Source organism: Cupressus sempervirens, chromosome 9, assembly GCF_028749045.1.
Source record: "Cupressus sempervirens isolate cs-2001-9-10 chromosome 9, ASM2874904v1, whole genome shotgun sequence".
Classification (NCBI taxonomy): Eukaryota; Viridiplantae; Streptophyta; class Pinopsida; order Cupressales; family Cupressaceae; genus Cupressus; species Cupressus sempervirens.
Genome location: NC_143126.1, coordinates 460,657,187 through 460,665,837, shown reverse-complemented (window position 1 = coordinate 460,665,837; position 8,651 = coordinate 460,657,187).

The following is an 8,651-nucleotide window of genomic DNA, read 5'->3' as shown; positions in this document are numbered from 1 at the left end:
TCTAGACTAAGAGACAAAATTGTGGACGGGATTACTATTTTAACCTGGTTGTTTTTCCATGTTGAAAATGTAAATGTCAAAAATGGGTAACATGTGGCATGGTAGTTTTGCCCATGGTTTTGTAAAACCATAAGTGGTTTCCAGGTTTTAAAATCACTATAAAAGGAGGGCTTGGGGAGGTGTTTATGTAATTGAGTTTAGTTCGCAAGATTGGTGCTAGAAGAAGTCTCTCCAAGTTCGAGTTGTGGTGATGCGCTCCTGTAAGAACTTGCATTGCAAGTGTATTATAATCATCTTGGTTTGATAATACATTGTGCGAGTTTTGGAGGGTGAGGTTTTTCTCTTGGAAGGGTTTCCCCATGGTAATCACTGTGTTGTGTGTTCTTTGTTATTTTGATTATGTTATTATGCATTTCTGGAGATCTTTGCAATAGTTACTTTGATTTGCATAATCGTCCTCTCAAAGATTAGCTTAGGAAGCAATTTCGTGCACCTTTGCTTCCTTACAAGTGGTATCAGAGCCTGGCCAGTTTTGGTTCTATTTGTTGGTACAGGGGTTTTTGAGCTAATCAAGGTTTGAGTGGAGCTTGTGTAGAGCATTTCATTTCTGTGTTGTAGGATTGACAAGATGGCAAGCATGTCAGGGAGAATTGATGTTGAAAAGTTTTCTGGCACAAACTTTGAGATGTGGAAGCTGAAGATGGAAGATCTGTTGACTGATCGGGATCTACGAGATGTGATTGATGAGAAAAAGCTGAGGCCCACAAATTCGACATTAGTTGCACAATATGATGTGAATGATAGAAAAGCTAAAGGTCTCATCGGATTGTGTCTTGCAGGCTCAATTTTGATTAATGTCCATGAAGAACCTACCACGAAGAAGCTTTGGAAAAAGCTTAGTGAGATCTATCAAGCGAAATTACTTATGAATAAGATTTTCTTGAGGAAGAAGTTGTATTCCTTGAGAATGGAAGAAGGTGGACAAATTTTCGAGCATTTGGAAAGGTTTAATATGTTGGTGACTCAGTTGACCTCAGTAGGGGTGCTAATGGATGAAGAAGAAAGGTGTCAAATCTTGTTATGTTCGTTGCCATACTCATGGGATAGTCTTGTGATGCCTATAGGGAACACTTTAGTTGTCTTGAAGATGGAGGACATTGTTGGTTCTCTACTTTCTGAGGAGATGAGAAGGAAGGTCTCTCTGAATGCCAAAGAGGCTTTGATTGTTCATGGAAGACCAAAAGAAAGAGGCAAGAACGAAAAGCAGCATGGCCATTCTAAGTCCAAAAATAAGGGGAGATCGAAATCCCCTAGTAAGTCCAAGGCAATTTGCTAGAATTGCGGCAAACCTGGACACTTCCGAAAGGACTGCAAAGAGGAGAAGAAAAAGAAGAAGAAGAAGAAGCAAGATTCTGAGTCTGAGTCTGAGAAGGAAGATGGAGATGTTTTCATTGCAACCTTGGCCACTCATGCAAGTGAAAATGCATGGTTAATAGATTCAAGTGCATCTTTCCACATGACTCCTACTAGGAACTGGTTTAGTAAGTATGAAAATTTTGATGGTAGTAAGGTGTATTTGGGTGATAATTCAGTACTTGATATTGTTGGTTGTGGAAGTATTTGTGTGAAATTTTCTAATGGTAGAATTAGAAGATTTGATGGTGTCTTGCATATCCCTAGACTAGCAAGGAATTTGTTATCTGTTAGTAAGCTAATAGATGCGGATGTGCATGTATAGTTTTCTGAAGTAGGTGTAAAAATGGTGAGAGGCGCTATGGTAATAGCAAGAGGAAGTAGATTGGGTACATTGTACCAACTTGATGCACACATAGTCGAGTGCAATAGTACTTCTGATAAGATTTTGAAAAAGACTACTCAATTGGAGAAGGAGAGAGTTTCTCTTTCAACAAATGGTCATGGTTTTTGGGTACCCAAGGGTGCTCTGTCTACTAAATCAAAGTTGCCTGCAGAGAAGACTATGTTATGGCACCAAAGACTCAGCCACATATGTGAGAAGGGTCTACGGACCTTGAAAAATAAGAACCTTGTTGATGGGTTGAATGACTACAATCTTGAGTTTGATTTTTGTGAGCATTGTATCTATGGTAAAAAAAACCGCATTCAGTTTTACTCGAGTTCTCATAAGTCTTCATGTATTTTTGGATCTAATTCATTCAAATGTATTTGGTCCTGTTGATGTTCCTTCTATTGGTAGATCAGTTTATTATGTTTCTTTCATTGATGATTTTAGTAGAAGAAAATGGGTTTATTTCTTTAGGAGTAAAGCTGAAGTTTTCAATCATTTCAAAGAATTTAAAGCAATGGTTGAATTGCAGACTGGAAAGAAAATAAAAATGCTTGAGAACTGATAATGGTGGTGAATTTTGCTCCAATATTTTTGACACATTTTGTAAATATTGTGGTATTAAAAGAGAGAAGACAACTCCATATTCTCCACAGCAGAATGGAGTTCCAGAAAGAATGAACAGGACCTTGATGGAGAAGGCTAGGAGTATGCTGAGTGGTGCTAGACTAGAACAAAAGTTCTGGGCTGAAGCTGTAGCCACTGCCTGCTACCTGATAAACAGGTCTCCTACATTAGCACTTGTTGATAAGATGCCAATGGAAGTGTGGTCAAGCCACAAGCCTTCACTTAGACATCTGAGAGTGTTTGGTTGTGAGGCATATGCTCATGTGCCAAAGGAGAAGCGAACAAAATTGGACAACAAAGCTGTCAAATGTATCTTCATCGGATATAGTTATGGTGTGAAAGGATACAAGCTTTGGGATCTTGTTGTACAAAAGGTATTTTATTCCAGAAGTGTTATTTTTAGAGAAGCTAAGCCTTCTTCTATTACAATGCAGCCAGAACAAATTAAAGAAAAGAAAGAAGTGATTCAACTTCCTGCTACACCTGAGAAAGTTGAATCAAGGCCCTTAGAAAGACAAGATGTTGAAGAGAGCTCTACGAGTTCTGAATCATCAGAGGAAGAGGGAGAACCTAATCATGAACCTAAACCTCCTGAACCTGAACCAGATCTTGTTCGAAGATCTACTAGACAATGGAAACCACCTGAAAGGTATGGGTATTCTCCTGATGATTGGATGTGCATATTTGCATTGAATGCTAACATTGATGAACTGAGATCTATAGAAGAGGCTCTTGGTATGAATGATTCAGAGTCTTGGAAAATAGCCATGGATGAAGAAATGGAAGCTCTTAAGAGGAATTGAACATGGGAACTTGTACCATTACTTGAAGGATGGAAGCCTGTTGGTTGTAAATGGGTGTTCAAAAAGAAGATGGGTTCAGATGGAAGCATTGAGAAGTATAAAGCATGTTTGGTTGCAAAAGGTTACACTCAGGTTGAGGGAGTAGATTATGGTGAGATTTTTTCTCCAGTAGCCAAAATGACATCCATTAGACTTTTTCTTTCTATTATACCAGCTTATGACCTAGAGATCAAGCAAATGGATGTGAAAACTGCTTTCTTTCATGGAGATTTGGAGGAAGAAATTTACATGTCACAGCCAAAGCACTATGTGGTGAAAGGTAAAAGTCATATGGTTTGTAAATTGAAGAAATCCTTGTATGGTTTAAAACAGAGTCCTAGGATGTGGTACCAGAAGTTTGATACATATGTGTTGAGTTTGGGATTTGTGCAATTTAAATCTGATCATTGTATATATTTCAAATCTGATGGTGATAGTTTTTTGGTTATTGCCTTGTATGTCGATGACATGTTGTTTATTGGCAAAGGAAAAGGTTTGATTGAAGAGTTAAAATCTCAACTCTCAATAAAGTTTGAAATGAAAGATCTTGGTGCAGCTAGGCACATTCTGGGAATGGAGATTATAAAAGATAGACAGAACAGAAAGCTTTGGCTAGGCCAAAGTAAGTATGTTGGTACTATTTTGAAAAGATTCAATATGCAGGATTCAAGACCATTGAGTGGTCTAGTTACTATGGGAACAAAGCTTTCTAGCTCACAGTGTCCTACATCCCCATTGGAGATGGAAGAGATGAGTCGAGTACCATATTAGAGTGTTGTTGGAAGTTTGATGTATGCTATGGTTTGTACAAGACCAGACATTGCCCAAGTAGTGGGAGTACTTTCCTGTTATATGTCTAATCTAGGAAGAGCACATTGGGATGCAGTAAAAAGAGTTTTCAGATACTTGCGGGGTACCTTAGAGTACTCAATATGTTTTCATGGAATAGGAAGTGAGCATTCTTTGGATATTCGAGGCTATGTGGATTTAGACTGGGCTAGTGATGTTGATAGAAGAAGATCCACCAGTGCATATGTGTATACATTATTTGGTGGTGCAATCAGTTGGATGAGTAAGCGACAGGTTGTGGTCGCTTTGTCCACTACTGAGACAAAGTATATGGCAGCTACTCATGCCTACAAAGAAGTGTTCTCGCTAAAGAGATTGTGTTCAAATATAGAGTTCAAACAGGGTGCAATGACAATTTATAGTGATAGCCAGAGTGCAATTTGCCTAGCGAAGAACCTGACTTTTCATGTGAGGACCAAGCACATTGATGTACAATATCATTTTGTAAGAGATATGATCAAGGATGGAAAGGTGAAGCTGGAAAAGGTAGAGACTTTGGCAAATGTTGCTGATGCATTAACTAAGCCCGTGAGCACAGAGAAATTCAGATGGTGTTCAAAGTCTATGGGCCTCTCGGCCCCTAGCAATTAAGTCCATGATATTTCAGATCCCTTGACTCTTGCAAGGTGTTCGACAAGTGTGATAATGTTGAGAAACATGTGTCTCAACCTTGCAATCTTTTCTTGGAAAATTCCAGAATTAGTTTGTGGGAGTTTTCCACTTGTTTATGCATTGGAAAATGGTTAGTGAGGTTTTAAAATGAGTCTTGTCCATAGTAGAATATAGGTAGGTCATTTTTAGAGCCTTGGTGACTCATTTTGTGACTTTTATGGGGGTCTAGACTAAGACACAAAATTGTGGACGGGATTAGTATTTTAACCTGGTTGTTTTTCCATATTGGAAATGTAAATGTCAAAAATGGGTAACATGAGGCATGGTAGTTTTGCCCATGGTTTTGTAAAACCATAAGTGGTTTCCAGGTTTTAAAATCACTATAAAAGGAGGGCTTGGGGAGGTGTTTGTGTAATTGAGTTTACTTCGCAAGACTAGTGCTAGAAGGAGTCTCTCCAAGTTCGAGTTGTGGTGATGCGCTCCTGTAAGAACTTACATTGCAAGTGTATTGTAATCATCTTGGTTTGATAATACATTGTGCGAGTTTTGGAGGGTGGGGTTTTTCTCCTGGAAGGGTTTCCCCACAGTAATCACTATGTTGTGTGTTCTTTGTTATTTTGATTATGTTATTATGCATTTCTTGAGATCTTTGCAATAGTTACTTTGATTTGCATAATCGTCCTCTCAAAGATTAGCATAGGAAGCAATTCCACGCACCTTTTCTTCCTTACAATAATGGATTCCAAAGACTAGTGCCCGAACTAAGAAAAGAAATGGGCAATAAATTTTTTGAAAATCTAAGTTTCACAAAATAGGTTTAACGGCTTATGCTTAATCTGACGGTTAAAATATCGACAAAAAGAACAAGAAACTTGTCTGAAGATTTTAGAAAACTAATATATAATTTGTTTTTTGAACAGTATAATCCACTCCTTTACGGATTTTTCAGCCTTGAGAAGGCAAAATATTTTCCTATGCATCTGGAAAAAAGAGAAATTCTACGAAGCTTTTCATCTACATATCGCAAGCACAGTGAACGACTTACTAACCCTAATTCTAATTATATAATGAAAGAGCTTAGAATACTTTTCAACCTTGAGAAGCTAAAATCTTGACACATTAAAAGGCTTTTGATCTGGATATTTTGATCACAGAAAAAGCTCCTTTGCCAATATCATTACGAATGACTTCAGTGCAATCTTTGAGGTCGTCAATCTAATGTCCCCATTTTAGCAGTTGACCAAATGTGTGTGCGTTAGCCTTGTTCTACATGGTCCCAAGGGCTAACAAAGAGTTTTATGGGATCCTGGAGTGTTTTGGCCTAGTCATTTCCAGTTTGGGCCAAAGTGAAGTTGATTTACTCAGTTTCAGGCATATTTACTATTTTTAGTAAGTCGGCAGGACACAGTGCAGGTCAGTTTTGGTGATTGGATTTGATACTCATCGGTGAGAGCTTTTCGATGAGCTATCACTCGCATTATTCGGAGTCCGATTGCTAATACATTTTAATGCTTGAAGTTTTATTAAAGTAACGTCTAATTTAATTGTAAAATATTAAAGTGTTACTTTAATATTTATTTTATGGGGATGTGTACCCAAGGGAGACATAAGGGGTATTTTAATATATGTTTTATATAGTACACATCTTTTATCCCACATTGTCCATATGAGTTGAGCAGACCCTTGGAAATAGAATAAAAGGAAGCATTTGTGGCTTCATTAGCCAGGTTGAATATGAGAAGAAATTGGTGTGTGAGTTGCAGCTCCATTCTTGGCATTTGAGGATGTCTATCCTCTCTTGTAACATTCTAGACGTCATTCCCTTGGGGTTTGGCCTTTGGAATTCTTTTTTATTGGCTTCATTATCAGGCAATTTAGTTGTATTTCTAGCTACAGGCAGATTTGGTATTTTGCTCATATCTTCTTCACTACTTTTCTGACGCTTATGCTACTTTGAGGGAATGATATTATGAAGGTAGTGGACTTATTGAAGGACAAAGCACTGTATCAGCAAGTTCGAAAGCATGGGCTGGAGTATTATGTCAATACTATTGAAGTAATTAGTGAGTTGATAAATTTGCCATGTATTTGGTTTTATGAATTTCTGAAAATGATATTTTATTAGTAGTAGTTCATTTCCACTTTGCATATTATTGTAGTTTCTTTCTTGTTTATGTTGTATGATACCAAGTTCTATGCACAAAAAACAACAAACAAATAAACGTTTGATTTTTGGAGTTATAAGGGGTTTAAAACATTAAACGAAGAAATAAGAGGTTGAATCCAAACTGTTTGACAAAATTCCTTTCAGCAAATTGGTTTAGTTTTTTGGGACATCTAGGGGTGTCCATTACAGTGGTATCAAAGCTATAAGTCCTGCCATCCTGTGGAGGTCTTATAGGGAATTTGGAATAGCCAGATAGAGAAAAAAGTGTTTGATGAAATGTCAAAACACTAAAATCATAAATAAAAAAACACGAGCTAAGCATTTATGTTTGAGCATGCGATAGGGGCCTTATAATTTCCGTGATACTAGAGCAAGACAAAATAGGATTTTAGACTTGCAAAGCAAACAGCCTAGTACATCCATGCAGGGGGACATTGAATCCAGCCATACAGACATAGAGGAGATATTCTTTGATCAGGACAACAATATGGGTGATCGAGATGACAAGAATACAGGATTAGGTGGAGGCGGGAATGTCGGTCTAGATCAGGGGGACGTAATGTTCAAACAATTATTGGATACATTAGAGCAGGAGCAGCGTATGCAGTAGGAACAGAATAGGCGAATGGACATGATGTTGCAGCTCATGGCTAGACAGATGGGTGTCAATATTAATCCAGGTGATGCCAACAACAACAAAAATAACAATGAGGGAAACAATAACAATGGGGCAAACAATAACCATGGAGGCCAAGGCAACAACAATGGTCTTGAGAATAACATTAATGGTAATAATGGACACGGCAACAATGGGAATGAGGCTGATAACTTTAGACACGTTCCATGCCCAGCGCGGACTACGAGCTTGAGACCTCTTCTACCCACCTTCCCACCCAGAGATCCGGTTCAACCAGTAAATGAACTCTAGATTACCAAGTTACAGGATTAGTTCAGGAGGGACTGGTAGGCTAGTGGACCGAAGTTTCAGGCAAATATTTCCCTCAGAGATTATATGAACTTGAGGATGAGACACATGCCTAGAGCATGAGGGAGGAATCAAAACTTTGAGCTGAGAAAGAAAGTTGGAAAACTTTCCTTACCTTATTATGATGCTTCAGGGAAGATGACTACATGAGCTTGGGTGCAGAAGGTAGATACATACTTGCAGCTAAATCCTATGCTTGAGGAGGAGGCTATCAAGTATACGGCTATGCACTTGGATGGCGTTGCACATGAATGGTGGCATCATGGCATGGTGACTTTGGGGCATAATCAGATTACATCCTATGAGGAATTCACCAAAACATTAATTGAGAGATTTGACACTAGGGATCCCAAGTTACATTTCAAGGAACTAGCACAGTTAAAACAGTCAGGTTCTGTGGATGCTTACGTTGTCAAGTTTTAGCGCTTGTCTATACTTGTTACTAATATCTCTCCTAGGAGATTGGTGGTGTTATTTTGTGATGGTCTTGTTGATCCATTACGAGTTTGGGTGAAGGGACATGATCCACTCACCTTAGTTGAAGCAACTAAAAAGGAACGAGATTTAGCCCCTTCGGTATACAAAGGAAGAAACCATTCAACATATTTTTCCTACCACAAGAACAAAGACAAAAAACCGTTTCAGAAAGAGTATAGAAAACCCAAAGAAGGATCAAAAGGACTAGACAATGAAACCTTGAATGAACTTCGAAAGAAGAAGCTGTGCTTCCATTGTAGAGAGCCTTGGGACTTATCTCATAAATGT